This window comes from Heptranchias perlo, unplaced genomic scaffold (assembly GCF_035084215.1).
Source record: "Heptranchias perlo isolate sHepPer1 unplaced genomic scaffold, sHepPer1.hap1 HAP1_SCAFFOLD_414, whole genome shotgun sequence".
NCBI classification, from domain to species: Eukaryota; Metazoa; Chordata; class Chondrichthyes; order Hexanchiformes; family Hexanchidae; genus Heptranchias; species Heptranchias perlo.
The window spans coordinates 100,549-124,839 of record NW_027139426.1 but is presented as its reverse complement, the minus strand read 5'-3'; the positions used below and the strand labels follow the sequence as shown (position 1 = coordinate 124,839).

The 24,291-nt window shown below is 47.2% G+C and overlaps 1 protein-coding gene and 2 non-coding genes across 3 annotated transcripts in view; all 3 read left to right on the top strand.

Annotated features, from left to right (window-relative positions):
* The window catches only part of LOC137312273 (zinc finger protein 268-like), a 93,107-nt gene extending 77,173 nt beyond the window's left edge, over positions 1-15,934 (top strand). The window contains exons 3-5 of the transcript XR_010960688.1: positions 810-966; positions 5,618-5,768; positions 15,615-15,934. The gene's annotated coding sequence lies outside the window, so the exon portion shown is untranslated. The remainder of the gene's footprint in view (positions 1-809; positions 967-5,617; positions 5,769-15,614) is intronic.
* Positions 15,935-20,515: 4,581 nt separating this feature from the next.
* On the top strand, positions 20,516-20,589 carry trnat-ugu (transfer RNA threonine (anticodon UGU)). The gene has a single exon. It is a non-coding gene; the product is annotated as a tRNA-Thr (tRNA).
* A 2,778-nt stretch (positions 20,590-23,367) lies between these two features.
* trnak-uuu (transfer RNA lysine (anticodon UUU)) lies at positions 23,368-23,452 on the top strand. Its single transcript is given in 2 exon segments — positions 23,368-23,404; positions 23,417-23,452. It is a non-coding gene; the product is annotated as a tRNA-Lys (tRNA).
* The last annotated feature ends 839 nt before the right edge of the window (positions 23,453-24,291 follow it).

Here is a 24,291-nt window from a genome sequence, read left to right as displayed (position 1 = left end):
GTGTCGAAGATTAAGGGGTGATCGAATCGAGGGGTTTAAGATGATTAAAGGATTTGATGGGGTCGATAGAGAGAAACTATTTCCTCTGGTGGGGGGAGTCCAGAACAAGGGGGAATAATCTTAAAATTAGAGCCGGGCCGTTCAGGGGTGATGTCAGGAAGCATTTCTTCACACAAAGGGGAGTGGGAATCTGGAACTCTCTCCCCCCGGAAAAGGGGGAGGCCGGGGGTCAATTGAAAATTTCAAAACTGAGATTGATGGATTTTTGTTGGGTGAGGGGATTAAAGGAAATGGAACCAAGGGGGGAAATGGAGTTAAATACAAATCAGACATGGTCGGACTGAATGGGGGGACAATCTCTCAGTCTGCCGGGGTCCTCCAGCCTGTCCTGAGTGTATTTCTCTCTCTGTCTCTCTCCCAACTTTTCTCTCTCTTCAGATTCTCTGGTTTGTAACCGGGATTTGTGTTTCAGTATTGGGGCTGAGGGATTGTCGGTGTAACTGGGAGAGGGAGTGGGGGGGAGCGAGGGGGAGAGGGAGTGGGGGGGGAGGGAGGGGGAGAGGGAGTGGGGGGGAGAGGGAGTGGGGGGAAGAGAGAGGAGGGAGGGGGGAGAGAGGAGGGAGGGGGAGAGAGGGGGGAGCGAGGGGGAGAGAGGAGGGAGGGGCGAGAGAGGGGGAGGGGGGGAGAGAGGGGGAGGGGGAAGGGAGGAGAGGGAGGAGAGGAAGCTCTGGGCTCTTGCTGTGCCTTTTTAATCCTAATCCCTTGCTTTTGTGTTGTAATCAATTCCCTCTCTCTCTCTCTCCCCTCAGGAAACTTTTCGATGAAATGCTGCAAGGAGATGATCCAGAAAGAGACATTTTGTGAGAAGGAGGAGGATGAGGGGGAATCCTGGGCCAAGCATCGTTCTCACCGCTGGGGACTGACTGACTGAGACCTTCACCGCAGCCTGGACCCGATGGGGGCCACGTGAGTAATGTCTGGGTTACTCTGGGGGATCACTCGGACATTCTGGGGACACGGGGGGGGGGGTCACTGGGACATTCTGGGGACACTGGGGGATCACTGGGACATTGTACAGGAGCTGACTCTGAGACACACACTGACCGTCTGACAGTGCAGCGCTCCCTCAGTACCGACCGTCCAACTGAATATCACCATCTGTTCGAGCCCAAATTCCTCCCTTCGTTCATTGCAAGTGCAACTTTTCAGAAATAACACAAAGTGGATCAAACTACTATTCAGAGGCTGACAATGTGACATATCTGGGGTCTTAATTGAAATTAAAAGCACTTTCAGGGAGCGTCCTGCAGCACGCAGAGGGCCGAAATGTGAAAACAGCCTCCAAATGTTTTCTTAGTTTGAAGTTTAATTTTTGAAAAGGTCACTGACAACTCAGAAAGAAATCGTGTTAATTCCGAAGCCATTTTGGGCCCCCATGTGAAATTGTATTGTAATGGAACCACACAGACACATGGGGAAGCTCGGGAGCAAACTGATTGGAATTTGAGATTTTAATCCCATATTCATTTGTGGCACAGCTCAGCTCAATTCAAACCCAATGTCTGTACAAGGGACACGTGTCTCCTGACTGTACAGTGTGTGTGTGTGTCTCAGTCTCACTGGTCCCATAACATAACTTTGAAGCAGTAAAATTAACCAGAACCTGTTCCAAAGGCAAAACCGATCCAGATCTTGAAGGTGTGATGATTTCCTCCTTCTCTCTGCTCTGTTGGTGGGAGGCTCATTTCCAGTCCCAGGTATTTGTCTATTCCCCATGTCTGATGGGTTGGTTCCTGTGAACAGTTTGTCAGAGAGTGTTTCACTGCCTCAGGGTGTTTACAGAGAGAGAGAGAGAGAAGCAGCTCCCATCCTGGTCGGAAAGACCCAGTCAATGAGAGATTTATAAAACAATCCAGCCCAGTGTAGTTAAACCTTGTCCCCTATTAATCCAAACACACCATATTGTGAGCAAAATTCAATATTTCACAGGGCCAGTGAGTCCCAGACACGGATTGTACCCACCTCCCTAAACTAAACTCAACTCCTTATTTTAAAAAGTGTCTGTCAAAACACAGCCCGTTTCGGGACTGAACCCCTCAAATAACCGTTACACTCAACATTGCAATCTCTCAGTGAATCGTTCCCTTTTACCCACTGTGTACTGTACATGTACAGGAGCTGACATTGAGACACACACGGGCCGTACAGTACCAGACAGGAGTGAATCGTACCCTTTTACCCACTGTGTGCTGTACATGTACAGGAGCTGACACTGAGACACACATGGGCCGTACAGTACCTGAGTACTTTTCAATCAAGAGAAATTCAGAGAGACAACAGAGAGAGAGAAAAGGACAGAGAGAGAGGGGGCGAGAGGCAGAGAGAGAGAAGGAGAGAGAGAGAGAGAGAGAAAAAGGCAGAGCGGGGAGAGAGAGAGGAGGCGAGAGGGGGACAGAGAGAGAGAAAAAGACAGAGAGAGCAAGGGAGAGAGAGAGAGAAAGGAGGTGAGAGGCAGAGAGAGAGAAGGGGACAGAGAGAGATGGGGAGAGAGGCAGAGAGTGGATTGGTCCTGCCTGGTGATTTACCCGATTCCCGCGAGCAGCCAGGCCTCTCTGGGCTGTTTCATGGCTTCTCACCAGCAAGGGGGGGCCCCCATCTCCCACCTCGCAATAAACTCTTTCAATCAGATGCTTCCTCTCACCCTCACACATTACCACTGTTGCAAGCCGCACACCCACAACTCACAGGTCACACACACTGGCACCTGTTCAACCATGACAGGCACATCACCCAAACAACCACCAGGTCCCTCACCGACACACGTCCCGTTTTCTTGCAGGGAGTCCCTCTCTCTCTCTCTCTCCCCTCTCTCTGTCACTCTCTCTCTCTCTCCCTCAGCCCTCTCACTGTCTTTTTCTCTCTCTCTGCCTCTCTCTGCCTCTCTCCCGCTCTCTCTCTGCCTCTCTCTCTTCCCCTCTCTCTTTGTGACTCCCTCTCTCTGTCCCCATCTCTCCACCTGTCCCCCCCTCTCTCCACCTGTCCCCCCCTCTCTCCACCTGTCCCCCCCCTCTCTCCACCTGTCCCCCCCCTCTCTCCACCTGTCCCCCCCCTCTCTCCACCTGTCCCCCCCTCTCTCCACCTGTCCCCCCTCTCTCCACCTGTCCCTTTCCCTCTCTCCACCTGTCCCTTCCCCTCTCTCCACCTGTCCCTTCCCCTCTCTCCACCTGTCCCCCCCTCTCTCCACCTGTCCCTTCCCCCCTCTCTCCACCTGTCCCTTCCCCCCTCTCTCCACCTGTCCCTTCCCCCCTCTCTCCACCTGTCCCTTCCCCCCTCTCTCCACCTGTCCCTTCCCCCTCTCTCCACCTGTCCCTTCCCCCCTCTCTCCACCTGTCCCTTCCCCCCTCTCTCCACCTGTCCCCCCCTCTCTCCACCTGTCCCCCACTCTCTCTCCACCTGTCCCCCCCTCTCTCCACCTGTCCCTTCCCCCCTCTCTCCACCTGTCCCTTCCCCCCTCTCTCCACCTGTCCCTTCCCCCCTCTCTCCACCTGTCCCTTCCCCCCTCTCTCCACCTGTCCCTTCCCCCTCTCTCCACCTGTCCCTTCCCCCCTCTCTCCACCTGTCCCTTCCCCCCTCTCTCCACCTGTCCCTTCCCCCCTCTCTCCCCACCTGTCCTGTCCCCCTCTCTCCCCACCGGTCCCTTCCCCCTCTCTCCCCACCGGTCCCTTCCCCCCTCTCTCCACCTGTCCCTTCCCCCCTCTCTCCCCACCTGTCCTGTCCCCCTCTCTCCACCTGTCTCTTCCCCCCTCTCTCCCCACCGGTCCCTTCCCCCCTCTCTCCCCACCTGTCCTGTCCCCCTCTCTCCACCTGTCTCTTCCCCCCTCTCTCCCCACCGGTCCCTTCCCCCCTCTCTCCCCACCTGTCCCTTCCCCCCTCTCTCCCCACCTGTCCTGTCCCCCTCTCTCCCCACCTGTCCTGTCCCCCTCTCTCCCCACCGGTCCCTTCCCCCTCTCTCCCCACCGGTCCCTTCCCCCCTCTCCCCACCGGTCCCTTCCCCCCTCTCCCCACCGGTCCCTTCCCCCCTCTCCCCACCGGTCCCTTCACCTCTCTCTCTCCACTCTCTCCACCTCTCTCTCTCTACCTCCCTCTCTCTCCACCTCTCTCTCTCCACCTCTCTCTCTGTCTCTGCCCCACCCTCTGTCGTTTTCTTTCTCTCTCTGTCCCTCTCTCTCCCTCTGCCTCTTTCCCCCTCTCTCTCTGTTTCTCTCTTTCCCCCTCTCTCTCTGTTTCTCTCTTTCTCTGTGTGTGTGTCTCTCTCTCTCTCTCTGCCTCTCTCCCCCGTCTCTCTCCATCATTCTCTCTCTCTCTCTCTGCCTCTCCCCCTCTCTCTCTGTCCTTTTCTCTCTCTCTGTTGTCTCTGAATTTTTCTTGATTGAAAAGTACTCTGAAATATTTCAGTCTCACTGTTTAAAGTAACAACAATTAAACAGCCCAGAGAGGCCTCTCTCCGTCCCTCTCTCTCTCTCTCTCCCCCTCTCTCTGTTTTTCTATCTCATTTAAACAGAGAGAGTCTGACCGAACCGATCATTTTCTCTCTCTCTCTGTCCCTCACTCTATTCACCTTTCTGCAGCATTTTTATTTATTAAAATGTTTTCTATATTAAAACTTCAATTAGAGGCTGGAAACCTGTCAGTTAAATCTCGTTTCTCAACCTTTGGATGATTTGAGTGTTTGAAATGGTGCTGTGCCCTGAGCTCGGAACCTGTTTGCCATCCAGACCCGGGGAGGTGAGAATGAGATGGAGTCCCTGCTCCCTCCACAGCTCTTTACAGTAAACACACAGAGAGAATGAAATGGTCAAACACTGTCTGAGAAACAGCAGCCATTCCAGCTCTGCAGCCCTTGTGTATTCGGAGCAGATTCCGCCCAACTTTAGTTCTTTAAATGTGGACGCCGGGCAGGGTGGGATGTGTCGGAGGTCCCTGGGGTGTTTGGGTCACAAGGGGAGAGGGGGGAGACAGGCTGAGGGTGGAGGGGGGACTCGGTTTGGGGTGAGGGAAGAGGGGGAGACAGGCTGAGGGTGGAGGGGGGACTCGGTTTGGGGTGAGGGAAGAGGGGGAGACAGGCTGTGAGGGTTTCAAATCAGTAAAATAGGTCCTTGAAATGTGGCTCATTCCAACAGACAGGTCTCCTGGTCAAACCAGTCCTGTCCTGGGCTGTCCCTGGATTAACATGAGAATGGACAAGTCCCTGAGGGAGACCCATTGAGATTCAGTCTCATATCTCAAAGGCTGAAGCAGGGAGCTCCCCGGGTGTAGGGGATGGCTGTGTGTCTCGTCCCAAACCCTCCCCAGGGGCGGGGACAATCTCTCAGTCTGCCGGGGTCCTCCAGCCTGTCCTGAGTGTATTTCTCTCTCTGTCTCTCTCCCAACTTTTCTCTCTCTTTAGATTCTCTGGTTTGTAATCGGGATTTGTGTCTCAGTATTGGTGCTGAGGGATTGTTGGTGTAACTGGGAGTGGGAATGGGTGTGGGGGAGTTCTGGGCTCTTGCTGTGCCTTTTTAATCCCTTGCTTTTGTATTTTAATCAATTGCCTCTCTCTCTCTCTCTCCCTCCTCAGGAATCTTTTCGATGAAATGCTGCAAGGAGATGATCCAGAAAGAGACATTTTGTGAGAAGGAGGAGGAGGAATCCTGGGCCAAGAATCGTTCTCTCCGCTGGGGACTGACTGACTGAGTCCTTCACCGCAGCCTGGACCCGATGGGGGCCACGTGAGTAATGTCTGGGTTACTCTGGGGGACACTGGGACATTCTGGGGACACTGGAGGATCACTGGGACATTCTGGGGACACTGGACGATCACTGGGACATTCTGGGGACACTGGGGGATCACTGGGACATTCTGGGGACACTGGGGGATCACTGGGACATTCTGGGGACACTGGACGATCACTGGGACATTGTACAGGAGCTGACACTGAGACACACACTGACCGTCTGACAGTGCAGCGCTCCCTCAGTACCGACCGTCCAACTGAATATCACCATCTGTTCGAGCCCAAATTCCTCCCTTCGTTCATTGCAAGTGCAACTTTTCAGAAATAACACAAAGTGGATCAAACTATTATTCAGAGGCTGACAATGTGACATATCTGGGGTCTTAATTGAAATTAAAAGCTCTTTCAGGGAGCGTCCTGCAGCACGCAGAGAGCCCAAATGTGAAAACAGCCTCCAAATGTTTTCTTAGTTTGAAGTTTAATTTTTGAAAAGGTCACCGACAACTCAGAAAGAAATAGTGTTAATTCTGAAGCCATTTTGGGCCCCCATGTGAAATTGTATTGTAATGGAACCACACAGACACATGGGGAAGCTCGGGAGCAAACTGATTGGAATTTGAGATTTTAATCCCATATTCATTTGTGGCACAGCTCAGCTCAATTCAAACCCAATGTCTGTACAAGGACCATGTACAGTCTGTGTGTGTGTGTGTGTGTGTTTGTGTCTCAGTCTCACTGGTCCCATAACATAACTTTAAAGCAGTAAAATTAACCAGAACCTGCTCCAAAGACAAAACCGATCCGCACCCATGAGGACGGCCTCAACCGGGATCTTGGGTTCATGTCACGCTACACGTCACCCCACCAGCGAACAAAAGCTATCTGTTTTTAATATAACGGGTCATATGCTGGCTTTCTCTGCCTTCCGGATGTTTCTGCCTCTCTTTTTTTTTTTCTCTTTTTTTTTGTGTTGACTGTATATTCGGGGGCTCTGTAGGTAACACCTCTCTGTCTGAACACTGTGATTGCCTTGGCAACGGGCAGTTGCAAAGACTATCTGTAATCACCATGTATTGTTCTGTGATTTATAAATGCGTAGGCTTCGAGGAGTTCCTGACATTTACCTGAGGAAGGAGGAAGCCTCCGAAAGCTTGTAAATTTCAAATAATATCGTTGGACTATAACTTGGTGTTGTAAAATTGTTTACAATTGTCAACCCCAGTCCATCACCGGCATCTCCACATCATGGCTAAAACCGATCCAGATCTTGAAGGTGTGATGATTTCCTCCTTCTCTCTGCTCTGTTGGTGGGAGGCTCATTTCCAGTCCCAGGTATTTGTCTATTCCCCATGTCTGATGGGTTGGTTCCTGTGAACAGTTTGTCAGAGAGTGTTTCACTGCCTCAGGGTGTTTACAGAGAGTGCCTCAGGGTGTTTACAGTTTTTTTCCACACCGTTCACGTGAGGAAGCCTCCGAAAGCTTGTGGAATTTAAAATAAATTTGTTGGACTATAACTTGGTGTTGTAAAATTGTTTAGAATTTACAGAGAGAGAGATAAGCAGCTCCCATCCTGGTCTGAAAGACCCAGTCAATGAGAGATTTATAAACAATCCAGCCAAGTGCAGTTAAACCTTGTCCCCCATTAATCCAAACACACCATATTGTGAGCAAAATTCAATATTTCACAGGGCCAGTGAGTCCCAGACACAGATTGTACCCACCTCCCTAAACTCAACTCCTTACTGTAAAAAGTGTCTGTCAAAACACAGCCCGTTTAGGAACTGAACCCCTCAAATAACCGTTACAGTCAACATTGCAATCTCTCCGTGAATCGTTCCCTTTTACCCACTGTGTGCTGTACATGTACAGGAGCTGACACTGAGACACACACGGGCCGTACAGTACCAGACAGGAGTGAATCATTCCCTTTTACCCACTGTGTGCTGTACATGTGCAGGAGCTGACACTGAGACACACACGGGCCGTACAGTACCAGACAGGAGTGAATCGTTCCCTTTTACCCACTGTGTGCTGTACATGTACAGGAGCTGACACTGAGACACACACGGGCCGTACCGTACCTGAGTACTTTTCAATCAAGAGAAATTCAGAAAGACAAGAGAGAGAGGGGGCGAGAGGCAGAGAGAGAGAGAGAGAAAGGCAGAGCGGGGAGAGAGTCAGAGAGAGAAAGACAGAGAGGGTGAGAGAGAGAGGAGGCGAGAGGCAGAAGGAGAGAGGGGGACAGAGAGAAAGAAAAAGAGAGAGAGGGGCAGAGAGTGTGGTAGAGAGGCAGAGAGTGGATTGGTCCTGCCTGGTGATTTACCCGATTCCCGCGAGCAGCCAGGCCTCTCTGGGCTGTTTAATGGCTTCTCACCAGCAAGGTGGGGCCCCCATCTTCCACCCACCAATAAACTCTTTCAATCAGATGCTTCCTCTCACCCTCACACATTACCAATGTTGCAAGCCGCACACCCACAACTCATAGGTCACACACACTGGCAGCTATTCAACCATGACAGGCACATCACCCAAACAACCACCAGGTCCCTCACCGACACACGTCCCGTTTTCTTGCAGGGAGTCCCTCTCTCTCTCTGTTCCCCCCTCTATCCATCCCTCTCTCTCTGTCCCCATCTCTCTCTTTCTTTTTCTCTCCACCTGTCCCCCTCTCTCTCCCCCCCCCCTCTTGCTGCCGCTCTTCCTCTCTCTGTCCCTATCTCTCTCCCCCTGTCTCTCTCTCTCTCTCTCTCTCTCGCTGCCTCTCTCCCTTCTCTGTCTTTTTCTCTCTCTCTCTCTCTCTCTATCTTTTTCTCTGTCTCTCTGTCCCTCTCTCTCCCTCTGCCTCTTTGCCCCTCTCTCTCTGTCTCTCTCTCTGTCTTTTTCTCTCTCTCTTTCCCTCTCACCCCTCTCTCTTTCTCTCTCACCCCTCCCACTCTGTCTTTTTCTCTCTCTCTGTGTCTCTCCCCCCCTCTCTCTCACCCCCCTCTCTCTGCCTCGCTCCCGCTCTCACTCTGTCTCTCTCTTTTCCCCTCTCTTTCGCTGCCTCTCTTCCTCTCTCTGCCTTTTTCTCTCTCTCTCTATCTCTCTCTGCCTCTCTCTCTGTCTTATTCTGTCTCTCCCCCATCCTCTGTCGTTTTCGCTCTCTCTCTCTCTGCCTCTTTCCTCCTCTTCCTCTGTGTCTCTCTCTCTCTCTGTCTTTTTCTCTGTCTCTCTGTCCCTCTCTCTCCCTCTGCCTCTTTCCCCCTCTCTCTCTGTTTCTCTCTTACTCTGTGTGTCTCTCTCTCTCTGCCTCTCTCCCCCGTCTCTCCGTCCTTTTCTCTCTCTCTATCCCTCTCTCTCTGTCTTTTTCTCTCTCTATCCCTCTCTCCATCATTCTCTCTCTCTCTCTGCCTCTCTCCTCCACTCTCTCTGTCCCTCCCTCTCTCAGCCTCTCCTCCTCTCTCTGACCTTTTCTCTCTCTCTCTCTCTTCCCCCCCTCTCTCTCTGTTTTACTCTCTATCTATCTGTCCCCCTCGCTTTCTCGCTGCCTATCTCCCCCTCTCCCTCTGTCTTTTTCTCTCTCTCTGTCCTTCTCTCTCTCTCTCTCTCTCCCCCTCTCTCTCTCTGTCCATTTCTCTCTCTCTCCCCCTCTCGGCCTCTCACACCCTCTGGCACTGAGACACACACGGGCCGTACAATACCAGACAGGAGTGAATCGTTCCCTTTTACCCACTGTGTACTGTACATGTGCAGGAGCTGACACTGAGACACACACGGGCCGTACCGTACCTGAGTACTTTCCTAACAAGAGAAATTCGGAAAGACAACAGAGAGAGAGGGACAGAGAGAGAGGGGGTGAGAGGCAGAGAGAGAGAGAGAAAAAGATGGAGACAGGGCGAGAGAGAGGCAGAGAGTGGATTGGTCCTGCCTGGTGATTTACCCGATTCCTGCGAGCAGCCAGGCCTCTCTGGGCTGTTTAATGGCTTCTCACCAGCAAGGGGGGGGCCCATCTCCCACCCACCAATAAACTCTTTCAATCAGATGCTTCCTCTCACCCTCACACATTACCACTGTTGCAAGCCGCACACCCACAACTCACAGGTCACACACACTGGCAGCTTGTCAACCATGATAGGCACATCACCCAAACACCCTGCAGGACCCTCACTGACTCACGTCCCACTTTCTGGCAGGAGACCCCCCTAACACTCTCTCCCCCTCGCTCTGTCTTTTTCTCTCGCTCTCTGTTCCTCTGTCTTTCTCTGCCTCTCTCCCCTCTCTGTCATTTTCTCTCTCTCTCTTTCTCTCTCTCTATCTCTCTGCCTCCCTCTGTTATTCACTCTCTCTCCCCCCACTCTCTGTCTTTTTCTGTCTCTGCCTCTCTCCCCTTCTCTTTCTGACCCTCTCTCTCCCTCTGCCTCTTTACCCCTCTCTCTGTCTCTCTCTCTCTGCCTCTCTCGCCCTGTCTTTGCCTTTTTCTCTGTCTCTCTCTCGCTCTCTTTCTATCTCTCTCTCCATCATTCTCTCTCTCTCTCTCCTCCACTCTCTCTCTATCCCCCTCTCTCTCTCTATCCCCCTTTCTCTCTCTCGGCCTCTCTTCCCCTCTCTCTCTGACTTTTTTTCTCTCTCTCTCTCTCCCCCTCGCTCTCTTTCTCTCTCTCTCTGTTTTTCTCACGACCTATCTGTCCCCCTCGCTGTCTCTCTGCCTATCTCCCACTCTCCCGCTGTGTTTTTCGCAATCTCTGTCTCTCTCTCTCTCTCTCTCTCTGTCACCCTCTCTCTGTCTCGGCCTCTCACACCTTTGACACTGAGACACACACGGGCCGTACAGTACCAGACAGGAGTGAATCGTTCCCTTTTACCCACTGTGTACTGTACATGTACAGGAGCTGACACTGAGACACACACGTGCCGTACAGTACCAGACAGGAGTGAATCGTTCCCTTTAACCCACTGTGTACTGTACATGTACAGGAGCTGACACTGAGACACACACGTGCCGTACAGTACCAGACAGGAGTGAATCGTTCCCTTTAACCCACCATGTGCTGTACATGTACAGGAGCTGACACTGAGACACACAGTAACAAACTTTATATGGTATCAGGAGTTAACCCCTTACATGCTGTTTCTAGCAATACAAAAATATAAGTTAAAGAAGATGGTGGGGAGGGCAGGAATGCTGTGGACCCAATCGCTCATCTCTGCCCAGCTCCGTCATGCCAGAATATTACCATCTGTTCGAGCCCAAATTCTTCCCTTCGTTCATTGCAAGTGCAACTTTTCAGAAATAACACAAAGTGGATCAAACTATTATTCAGAGGCTGACAATGTGACATATCTGGGGTCTTAATTGAAATTAAAAGCTCTTTCAGGGAGCGTCCTGCAGCACGCAGAGAGCCGAAATGTGAAAACAGCCTCCAAATGTTTTCTTAGTTTGAAGTTTAATTTTTGAAAAGGTCACTGACAACTCAGAAAGAAATCGTGTTAATTCCGAAGCCATTTTGGGCCCTCATGTGAAATTGTATTGTAATGGAACCACACAGACACATGGGGAAGCTCGGGAGCAAACTGATTGGAATTTGAGATTTTAATCCCATATTCATTTGTGGCACAGCTCAGCTCAATTCAAACCCAATGTCTGTGCAAGGGACACGTGTCTCCTGACTGTACAGTCTGTGTGTGTGTGTGTGTGTGTGTCTCAGTTTCACTGGTCCCATAACATAACTTCAAAGCAGTAAAATTAACCAGAACCTGCTCCAATGACAAAACCAATCCAGATCTTGAAGGTGTGATGATTTCCTCCTTCTCTCTGCTCTGTTGGTGGGAGGCTCATTTCCAGTCCCAGGTATTTGTCTATTCCCCATGTCTGATGGGTTGATTCCTGTGAACAGTTTGTCAGAGAGTGTTTCACTGCCTCAGGGTGTTAACAGAGAGAGAGAGAGAGAGAGAAGCAGCTCCCATCCTGGTCTGAAAGACCCAGTCAATGAGAGATTTATAAAAACAATCCAGCCCAGTGCAGTTAAACTTTGTCCCCTATTAATCCAAACACACCATATTGTGAGCAAAATTCAATATTTCACAGGGCCAGTGAGTCCCAGACACGGATTGTACCCACCTCCCTAAACTAAACTCAACTCCTTACTGGAAAAAGTGTCTGTCAAAACACAGCCCGTTTCGGGACTGAACCCCTCAAATAACCGTTGCACTCAACATTGCAATCTCTCAATGAATCGTTCCCTTTTACCCACTGTGTACTGTACATGTACAGGAGCTGACACTGAGACACACACGGGCCGTACAGTACCAGACAGGAGTGAATCGTTCCCTTTTACCCACTGTGTGCTGTACATGAACAGGAGCTGACACTGAGACACACACGGGCCGTACAGTACCAGACAGGAGTGAATCGTTCCCTTTTACCCACCGTGTGCTGTACACGTACAGTACAGTTGTGGTGGTGGTTGTTGTGGTGGCCCAAACGCAAAGGCCGCCGCTCTGGCATCGCTCTGGGATCCCCGGCTGCACCCTGGCCTCACTCTGGGCTGACTGGGTGCACGCTGGGATCCCTGGCATCACTCTGGGGTCACTGGGACATTCTGGGGTCACTGCGGGATCACTGGCGACACTCTGTCGGCCGCTTGCCGCCATCTGATAAGATGGCGGCGGCGGCCATTTTTCCCCAGATGGTGGCCGTGCTTGCCGCCATATTATCCAAGATGGCGGCTGCGCCTGCCGCCATGTTTTCCAAGATGGCGGCCGTGCTTGCTGCCATTTTTTCCAAGATGGTGGCCGCGCCTGCCGCCATTTTGTCCAAGACGGACTCTGCGCTTGCCTCCATTTTGTCCAAGCTGGCTTCATTTATTATATAAATAATTGAAAAGTTTAAAATGTAATATAAATAACTCAATAGTTTAATTCGTTAAATAAAAAATGAATTGCTTATTTTATTATATCAATAATTAAATTGTTTTCAAGTGTTTAATTTATTATATGAATACTTCAAATGTTTCATTTATTATAAAGAGAATTCAATAGTTTAAATTATTTGATTGATTAATTTATTCTGTAAATAACCAAGAGTTTAATTTATTGTATAAAAAATTCAATAGCTAAATTTATTATGTAAATAGTTCAATTGTTTAATATTTTATAAATAATTCAAGTGTTTAATTTTTATGTAAATTATTGAATTGTTTAATTTATTATATGAATAATTAAATTGATATATTTGATAAATAATTCAGTAGTTTAATTATATAATAATTGAAGTGTATAATTTACGAAATAAATAGCTCCGTTGTTTAATTTATTGTATAAATAATTCAATTTGTGAATTTATTATACAAATAAACAAGTGTTTAATTTATTATATGAAGCATTCAAGTGTATAATTTATTACGTAAATACTTCATTTGTTTAATTTATTATTTAAATAATTCAACTGTTTCATTTATTATCTAAATAATTCAACTGTTTCATTTATTATATAAATAATTCAATAGTTTAATTCATTATATAAATAATCAATTGTTTAATTTCTTACATAACTACGTCAGTTGTTAAATTAAACTATTGAATTATTTTCATAATAAATTAAGTATCCAAATAATTCAATAGTTTAACACTTGGATTATTTATATAATAAATTAAACAATTGATTTTTTATATAATAAATTAGACATGCATTATTACATAATAAATTAAACTATTGAATTATTTGGATACTTAATTTATTATGAAAATAATTCAATAGTTTAATTTATTATATAATAATGCATGTCTAATTTATTATATAAAAAATCAATTGTTTAATTTATTATATAAATAATCCAAGTGTTAAAATTATTATATAAAGAGGTCGTGTTTAAATTATATAATTAATTCACAGGTTTAACTTATCATACAAAGATTCAATTGTTTATTTAATCATATTAATATTCCATTATTTAATTTATTGAATGAAGAAATTCAAAACGTTATTTATTATATAAATAATCAAGTGTTTCATTTATTATATAAATAATCAAGTGTTTCATTTATATAAATAATCAAGTGTTTCATTTATTATAAATAATTCATTGAATTATTTCTATGATAAATGAAACACTAATTGTTTATGTAATAAATTAAACAATTGATTATTTAATGAATTGAACTATTCAATTATTTATGAAATGAATTGAACGATTGAATTATTTAGAAAATAAATTAAACACTTGAATTATCTGCTTCCAATGTTTTTGTTTTTCGGCCTGATATTAAGAGCATCAATGGCGGCTGCATCACCCAGCATGCAGCGCGGTTCAGATTGTGCCCTATCTGAATCAATGGAGCCCAGTGCGCAGGCGCAGTAGTGACTCATTATCGGTCAGTGTGTCCTGAGCATGCGCGGCCAGTCGAGGCTGCGGGAGGAGCGCGTTCGGTGCAGGTCAGAGGATCGGAGCAAGAGGCTCAATAAACCCCGGGGCCCGGGTCCGGGCTCAGGCCCAGGCTCAGGCTTTACAAACCCCGAGTGCGGCCCCAGACCCGAATATAAAACAGTGAACATTATCCCCCCCTCACTACCCGCCGGGAAATGAAGGGGAAATGGGGATCGGTCAGGGAGCGTCTGTAAATGAAGGAGAAATGGTGATCGGTCAGGGAGCGTCTGTAAATGAAGGAGAAATGGTGATCGGTCAGGGAGCGTCTGTAAATGAAGGAGAAATGGGGATCGGTCAGGGAGCGTCTGTAAATGAAGGAGAAATGGGGATCGGTCAGGGAGCGTCTGTAAATGATGGAGAAATGGTGATCGGTCAGGGAGCGTCTGTAAATGATGGAGTAATGGGGATCGGTCAGGGAGCGTCTGTAAATGAAGGAGAAATGGTGATCGGTCAGGGAGCGTCTGTAAATGAAGGAGAAATGGTGATCGGTCAGGGAGCGTCTGTAAATGATGGAGTAATGGGGATCGGTCAGGGAGCGTCTGCAAATGATGGAGAAATGGTGATCGGTCAGGGAGCGTCTGTAAATGATGGAGTAATGGGGATCGGTCAGGGAGCGTCTGCAAATGATGGAGAAATGGGGATCGGTCAGGGAGCGTCTGTAAATGATGGAGAAATGGTGATTGGTCAGGGAGCGTCTGTAAATGAAGGAGAAATGGGGATCGGTGAGGGAGCGTCTGTAAATGAAGGAGAAATTGTGATTGGTCAGGGAGCGTATGTAAATGAAGGAGAAATGGGGATCGGTCAGGGAGCGTCTGTCAATGAAGGAGAAATGGTGATCTCGATATCTTCAGTCATCCAGGGAGCTCTAGCTTTGGATGCTTTTCGTTTCCTCCTCGTGGGAATCTGTCCACTCTGTACCCAAACCAACTCCTCCTTGAAGGCCTCCCACTGTTCAATTACTGTTCTGCCTGACAATTTTTGATTCCAATCCACCTGGACAAGATCCCTTTTTAACTCACTGGAATTAGCCCTCCTCCAGTGAAGAATTTTCACATTTGACTGTCCCCTGTCCTTTTCCATAACTGTTCTAAACCTAATGAGATTATGATCATTGCTGCCCCACTGAAACATGCTCCACCTGCCCCACTTCATTCTCCACACCGAGCCCACTACTGCTCTCACACTCACTCACTCTCTCACACTCACTCACTCTCTCACACTCACTCACTCTCTCACCCTTTCACTCATGGTTTCGGGCCACTGAAAGATGATGCGATGGGTTTGGATTTCAGCACAGGGAGGAGGGAGAGTGTGTGGGACGGGGATTTACAGCTTTGAGGAATGAGAGAGGAAATAATGTTCCATAGAAAGTAGAGCTATCTGATCTGAATTTCTATCCTGTAATTACAGTGATAACTTTTATAAACTCCTTTTACAGGGGAGGATTTGCAGAGGGAAACTCAAACCAAAGATCACGTCAAGATCTGACAGAGTCACTCGATTCATCAGGACCTGAATATCATCGGCCTTTGAATGTTGAAGGAGAAATGTTTGTCTGTTCTATCCGTGGGAGAAGATTTCAAACATCAGTGTGAGTGGAAAAGCACCGAGACACACACACCCGAGTGAGAGTGTTCCAGTGCACTGACTGTGGAAAGAGCTTTAACCAGTTACACAGCCTGAAAAAACATCGCACCGTTCACAGCGGGGAGAAACCGTACACGTGTTCTGTGTGTGGATGAGGTTTCAACTGATCGTCCAACCTGGAGAGACACAAGGACACCCGGACCATGGAGAAACCGTGGAAATGTGGGGACTGTGGGAAGGGATTCAATTACCCTTCAGAGCTGGAAACTCATCGATACAGTCACACCGGGGAGAGGCCGTTCACCTGCTCCGTGTGTGGGAAGGGATTCGCTCAGTCATCCACCCTGCTGACACACCAGCGAGTTCACTCTGATGAGAGACCTTTTAAATGTTCTGACTGTGAGATGAGGTTTAAAAGCAAAATTAATCTGCTGATACACCAATGCACTCACACTGGGGAGAGGCCATTCACCTGCTCCGTGTGTGGGAAGGGATTCACTATTTCATCCAGCCTCCAGACACACCAGCGAGTTCACACTGGGGAGAGGCCTTTTAAATGTTCTGACTGTGAGAAAAGGTTTAAATGCAAAAGGAATCTGCTGACACACCAATGTACCCACACTGGGGAGAGGCCGTTCTCCTGCTCCGTGTGTGGGAAGGGATTCACTCAGTCATCCACCCTGCTGACACACCGGCGAGTTCACACTGGGGAGAGCCCGTTCACCTGCTCCGTGTGTGGGAAGGGATTCACTCAGTCGTCCGTCCTCCTGACACACCAGCGAGTTCACACTGGGGAGAGGCCGTTCACCTGCTCCGTGTGTAGGAAGAGATTCACTCGGTCATCTGAGCTTCTGACACACCAGCGAGTTCACACTGGGGAGAGGCCGTTCATCTGCTCCGTGTGTAAGAAGAGATTCACTCAGTCATCCAACCTGCTGACACACCAGCGAGTTCACACTGGGGAGAGGCCGTTCACCTGCTCCGTGTGTGGGAAGAGATTCACTCAGTCTTTCATCCTGCAGAGACACCAGCGAGTTCACACCGATGAGAGACCTTTTAAATGTTCTGACTGTGAGAAGAGGTATAAAAGCAAATTTAATCTGCTGACACACCAACGCACTCACACTGGGGAGAGGCCGTTCACCTGCTCCGTGTGAGGGAAGGGATTCACTCAGTCATCCACCCTGCTGAAACACCAGCAAGTTCACACTGAGAGACCTTTAAATGTTCTGACTGTGGGAAGAGATTTAAAATCAGAAACGAACTGCTGAGACATCGACGCACTCACACTGGGGAGAGACTTTTCACCTGCTCTGTGTGTGGGAAGAGATTCACTCGATCATCCCACCTTCTGAAACATTAACTTGTTCACACTATTGAGTGACCTTTTCATGCAGTGACTGTGAGAAGAGCTTTAAAAGCAGAAATGAACTGCTGACACATCAACGCATGCCCATTGGTTGAGAGACTGTTCACCTGCTCCGTGTGTGGGAAGGGATTCACTCAGTCATCACACGTGCTGAGACACCAGCGAGTTCACGAAATGAGCAGGTCCAACGAGCCGGTCTGTAACACAGGCCAATGACTCAGTGCAGCTTGTTACCCAGTCACTGGGCTCCGTTATAGCCTCTCCTGTCAGTAACACACAAAGAGAAATTGTAAATCTGAAACAGAAAGAGATAATGTATAACACTTCATATCAACCACCAGTTTTTCCCTCTTTCCGGCTTTTAAAACAATCTGTTTCACAGTTTGTCAAACCCGAAACAGCCTCTGGGATTTGCTGATTGAGAATTTCAGTGGAAATTGGGACCGTCATTAAGTATCGGAACAAATATCCCCGCTGAGGTTTCGGGATTGTTACTGGTTTATTTATATCAGTGAGTGACCGATTTTAAACCAGGTGAGGGTCTAAACCTCAGGTCAGAGCCTGGGATAGACAAGAGATTCTTCAATGTATCAAGTTAAATTACACTGATTCCACCAACACTGGACATCACATCCCTCAAACATTGTTACCTGTTACTGTATAAAACTGATGAGGGTGGAAATGGGAAATAACTGAAAAAAAATTCATTGTTTCAAAGTTAATTCTGATCATTATTATTATACAAACATTCTAGAGCCTATCCCTTAAAAAGGACCCAATATCAAACCAGTCCCCAGTCCTTGGGCCTGTGCCTATGTTGTGATTTGCACCCGCTTCTGACTGACTTGGTATCAGACGCACTCCCGTCAACAGTAAACGGATGGAGCCGGATCCATAAGAGAAAAATGAGGACCGACCTCCGCGGTTCTCCCAGAGTGCGGGAGGCGGAGTAACAGCAGCAGACAGAGAGATCTCTCTGAACCAGCCGCTGCCGCCGGAGAGAAGCGAGTCCCGTTCCGAGCCGTGTCTGTCAGGCGCCCGCTGACCCTCTCTTCACTGAAGGGGACCGATTCAGCACCAACTCACACACCCACCATTGGATCATTGAATCACCTTCAACACCTGAATTACATCACCACTTAATCCTCTGTACACGAGGAAATACAAACCTTGTCCACGCAACTTGCCCTCATAATGTAACCATTTTAGCCCCGGTATCATTCTGGTGAAACTGCGCTGCATCCCCTCCACGGCCAATATGTCTTTCCTGAGGGGTGTGCCCAGAACTGAATGCAATACTTTAAATGGGGTCTCACCAGAGCTTTCTATCTGGAACATATTTCCACGTCTTTGAATTCCAGCTCCCTTGAGATAAAGGCCAACATCACATTAGACTTTCAGATCATTTTTTCAGCAGTCCACTGGCTTTTAGTGATTTCTGTACTTCGATCCCTAAATCTCTCTGCTCCTCCATAGTTCCGAGCTTCTCACCATTTAGAAAATACTCTGATCTATATTGCTTCCGTCCAAAGTAGATGACCTTATACTTCCCCATATTGAAAGTTTGAACAGGCTGGGGCTCTTCTGTATAGAAAAGAGGAGGCTGAGGGTGACCTGATATCGGGCTTTAAGATTATGTGAGGGCTTTATAGGTGAGGCATAGACAAGGCGTTCGCTCTTTTGGGAGTGGGGACTCCAAAACATTGGGCCCATGAATATCATCCAGTCACTAATGTATCCAATCTGGCATTCAAGAGAAACAGACTTCCCCAGAGATGCGTTAGAATGTTCAACTCGCCACCACAAGGAGTAGTTAAGGCGAATAGAATGGATGCATTTACGGGGAAGCTGGATAAGCACATAGAGGAGAAGGGAATATTAGAGTTTGCTCATAGGGTTCGATGAAGAGGGGTTGGAGGAGGCTCGTCTGCAGCATAAACACCGGTATAGTCTAGTTGGGCCGAATTGCCTGTTTCTGTGATGTACATTCGATGTAATTCTCTGTAAGCTCCATCTGACACAGTTTTACCAACTCACTGAATCTATCAATTTCCCTTTGTAACTTTATGCTCCCATCTACACTACTCACTGCGCCTCCTAACTCGATGTCAGCGACAAACGTGAGTGTTCGGCTCTCTATTCCTTCATCTCCGTCATTTATACATATCGGAAAAAGCTGATGCCCCAGAACTAATCACATCCGGCCAATTTGAGTACATCCCTTATTATCCCGGGCCTCTGCCTCCCACCTTCTAACCAACTCCCGACCCATTTCAATAGGTTGCCTTAAATTCCACGCACTCTAATTTTTGTTGACAGTCTCTTATGTGGTCCCTTATTGGATGCCTTTGGAAGTCAATGTCCATCTAACACCCAGAGACACTCCATTATCGAGCACGTTAGTTACATCTTCAAAAAGTTCAACGAGCTTTGTTAGACTTGACTTCCCCTTTACAAATCCATGCTGGCTCTCTCTGATTACTCCATATTTATCCAAGTGCTCAGTCATTCTTTCCCCAATAACGGATACTGGTAACTTCCCCACAACAGGCGTCAGACTGATAGGCCTAGAATTTCCAACTTTATCTCTCCGACCCATCCGAAATAATGGAGTGACATTGACAATGTTTCAATTAAAGCAACAATTCCTGAATCAAGAGAGTTTTGATCGATCATGAGTAAGCACGTACAAGTTCCTTACCTATTCCTCTTATTCCCCTGGGATGGTAAACATCAGGTCCTGGAGATTTGACAATCTTCAATCTCATTATTTTCTCCATTGCCATTATTTTATTTACACTGAATCCCCTTGATTTCTTTACGGTTTTCCTCATGTCTCTGCTATGTTCGCCTCATCCTTTTCTATGAAGACCGATGCAAAGTAAATATTTAGCAACTCTGCCATTTCCTGATTTTCAATTACAATATCACCTCCATCTGTCTTTAAGGGTCCCACATTACTCTTAGTCACCCTTCTTTCTCTTAATATACCTGTAAATACCTTGATTGTTGTCGTTATTTTCCTTCACAAGTTTTTTCTCCTTTTCCCTTTTTGGACCTCTTCGGGTTTTTCGTTTCAGCACCACAATAAACAAGACTTCGCTGTAAAGTTCAGCTCAATAGTTCTCCAATGTCAGAGCGAGAATTGTCTGAACCCCGAATTTATTTAATGTAACAAACACAAGCACACTTAATCATCCGTGTATCAACACACTGATGGATACACAAAGATAAACACAGCGAGAAATGCAGGCAGTATCAGGATGCACAGGGAAACGGACAAGGGAAACAGACAAAGATAAAACGGTCTGTGCCTCGAACAGACAGTAACGTGTCACTGATCGATATTAGTGAGACGAGGTGGGGAACAGGTGCTGTGAATTGGTGCTGTGGTTTAGTTGGTTAAAGCATCTGTCTTGTAAACAGGCGATCCTGGGTTCAACTCCCAGCAGTGCCTTGTGTCACTTATTATTTTTACCTAATTTGTGGAATTAAGTGACAAAGTCACACTTTGGAATTGGTATTTGTTCAGGTTTGAGGAGGAAACCGATATCAGAATGACTGTTCAAAAACACCATTTCATCGCTCAGACAGACCTCTCATAGAATGTGTCTGTAACACTTTAATTTAAGGACACGTTCTTGTTTCTGGGCTCGTCGGGGTCAGGGTATAATTCACGATTTATGTCATTGAGGAGCGAATGGTTGTCTCCTCGACCTCCGGATAACAGTGATAAAGTTCGAGGATACACAGAAGCGGACAGGGTGGTCGGCACTTTGGTCTTTCTCGTCTCTCTTCACTGACAGCAAAGTCACTGTGCGGCGTCCAGTCTAAAAATGACTGTGGTAATTATTCTATGAAGATTTAACCTGTTTGTGTGACAGTCCTGAGTCTACCATTTAAGGCAGGCGTTGACTCATTTAAAATAAACCCGCTTGAAATAAATGGGTTATGAATTGTGATTTCCGTGAAGCCAATGTTCCATTCCTTTATATGATTCATGTGCCTGCTCTCCGACAACAGGGGAAATGGTGGAATATCAGCCCTGCTCAGCCGGCAATGATCACGGTACATTTTCTTGCAGACAAAACACACATTGAAACCCTGGAACTTTGAGGCGATGAATCTTTAGGGAAAATAAAATTAGGGCTCGAACCATCAAACTTTCGCACTAACAGATAGCACCACCGAGACAGGTGAAGAATTCACCCACTGAACCAGTATCTCATTGAGCTGAACTTTTTGATTGCAGTGACCAATAGAACAGCTGTCCACTGTCAGTTTACTTTTCCAAAATGAATGGTTGAAACTTGCAGGAGTGAAAATCCAACGAGCCGGTCTTCACTCTTAAACCAGCAACTGTGAAGTTAAGAGAAACGTGCCGGAGAAATACTCGATTTCAGCGCGGTGACACTGGGCCAGAGTAAAGCTCAGTTAATATGATCGCCGAGTGGTGAGAGGGTGGATTTGGAATTCCTGAGCGACTGCACTGCGCATTTTCCAGATCTGCTTGGAGCACCAATCCCTTCAATTCATCACTTACAGGGACAATTCGATTCTTGGTTTCTTTTCCCTGAGGCTTCGTGAAATTTTAAAAATTGAAAGCGACCAATATCAGAGCGAACCTCGTCACCGACATGCTCACAGATACAGAGCGGCCACACTCTGCTTCAGTGAGATGAAAACCCAGAGCGGTTTCAAGGTCGAATGCAATTGTAAGCAAAGCTCGATCAATGAAAGTGCAGGTCATTGAGGTGCCTTTAAAGTCCTGATTGTTTGAACTGAATTTCTTCCGAAAGCGCTTCAGATTCAGGTCGAGTGATTTGGGGACTTCCTTTCCCTCTTTGCAAAAGTTTGAACCGCAGATCAAGATCAATAGTCCCGGGCTAAATTAGGGATTCGCCGGGATATGAACCTCGAATCGAGAATTATACCCCGACCTCAATGAGCCCAGAAACAAGAACGTGTCGTCACATTTACGTGTCACGGTCACATTCTAAACTGGTTTGTCCTGTCCTGTACATTACTGTCTAAATATTACAGATAAGCAGAGCACTTGAGCTGTCACAGCTGTGACTTTGACTTTTCTCCCTCTCCTCTCGATCTCCCCGGCAACTGCCACTAACCACAATCTTCTCTCACACTTCTCCATCAGGAAGTTCCGAACCTCGGTTTTCAAATGAAATAACGCCCATCTCTCCAATCACCGACAGCCCAGAGAGAGTTTCATAATTTCAGCTCCCACTTTGCCCAAATCCTCCTTAAAGTAGCATGAAAATAATTGTCCTTAAGTCACTAATAATATAATTAAGAACTTTTATTGTCTGGGGTTTTGTTTCAGATTCCACGGCTTTTAAAGATCTGCTGATGTTTAACGAATCGCCTCTTGGTTGGAGGCTTCTGTGTGGGAAAGATCAGGAAGCGATAATTGAGAGACCGAGGATGAAGCTGTTTGATGGGAGCACTGGGGACACAGACCGTGCGCGGCTCCAGTGGAGCAATCGGTCAGCGCGCGTTATTTCGACAATAATTATACACTCGAGAAATGCTGGGGTTGTGAGCTCCAGCGCCATCTAAAGTAGTTGAACCTTCTAAACATTTTGACTGGAGTTCAAGGTACAACCGGTTCCATAACACGTCGACTTCTTCATGTCCCCATGTGGGCACTGAGGCTCCTCTGGCCTCCCGTCTTGCAATAGCAGGTGAGAGTTTATTTGTTTATAGGAGGGAGAGGGGGCGATTGGCGAGAGCTGAAATGGTAAAGCGGCCGGCACGACATCTTTAAATCTGAAGAACCAAACACACAATTCTTCTTTCCGTGAAGCAGGGATTCATCGGTTTGAAGTGTCGTGTAGGGAAAATTCGGGAGGCAAACCTGCTGCCTGGTGTCACGGTGTAACGGGTGAAATTATTCAGCTTTCAATTGTTGATCGGCTGAAATGTCGAGAGGCCTTTTCCAGCTTCCGTGTGGAACAAGTTTAGCTTTTGAGCCATTGGGTAAAGTGTTTTTTTTAATTGCTGCGAACGAATGACAAGAAATTTTGTACAAACAAGAAGAATTGTAAAATCACGAGTTCTCTGTCCATGTTTCTTACATCATGTTCAACAGAAACAAGGATTCTCCTCAACACGTTGCTGAAAATTGTAAAAAGGAATTCTCCCCTTCTTCTCCATCGACAGGGATAATTCAGAGTCCCACCATGAATCTGTATGATGGAAACCAATCCAACAGCGAGCCTGGATAGCTCAGTCGGTAGAGCATCAGACTTTTAAAACAGGTGGTGATCTGAGGATCCAGGGTTCAAGTCCCTGTTCAGGCTAAAAGTTTTAAAACAGCTGGCAAGTTCTGCTTTTCCAGCGGACCAACATCAGCGAAAGGAGCAAGAATTGGCCATTCAGTCCCTCGAGCCTGCTCCGCCATTTGATAACGTCATCGCTGATCTTCGGCCTCAAATCCACTTTCCCGACCTATCCCCATATCCCTTGAGTTCCTTCGTGTCCAAAATTCTATCTACCTCAGTTTTGAATCTATTCAATGGCTCAGCATCCACAGCCCTCTGGGGTGGAGAATTGCAATGGTTCACAACCCTCTCAGTGAAGAAATTATTCCTCATCTCTGTACCAAATGGCCGGCCCCTTATCTTGAGATTATAACCATTAGTTGTGGACTCTCCAGCTCGGGGAAACAGCATCCCAGCATCTACCCTGTCGAGCCCTCTAAGAATTTTACATGTTTCAATGAGAACACCTCATTATTGTAAACTCCAGAGAATATAGGCCCATTCTGCTCAATCTCTCCTCACAGGACAACCCTCTTATCCCAGGAATCAATCTAGTGAACCTTTGTTGCACCCACTCTAAGGCAAGTGTATCGTTCCGCAGGTAAGGAGATCAAAACTGTACACAGTACTCCAGATGTGGTCTCACCAAAGCCCTATATAATTACAGCAAGACTTCATTTTCCTTGTACTCCAACCACCTCGCAATAAAGGCCAACACACCATTTGCTTTCCTAATTGCTTGCTGCATCTGCATGTTAACTTTCTGTGATCCGTGTACAAGGACACACAAATCCCTCTGAACACCAACATTTCATACTCTCTCACCTTTTAAAAGATATTCTGCTTTTCTATTCTTCCTACCAAAGTTAATAACCTCA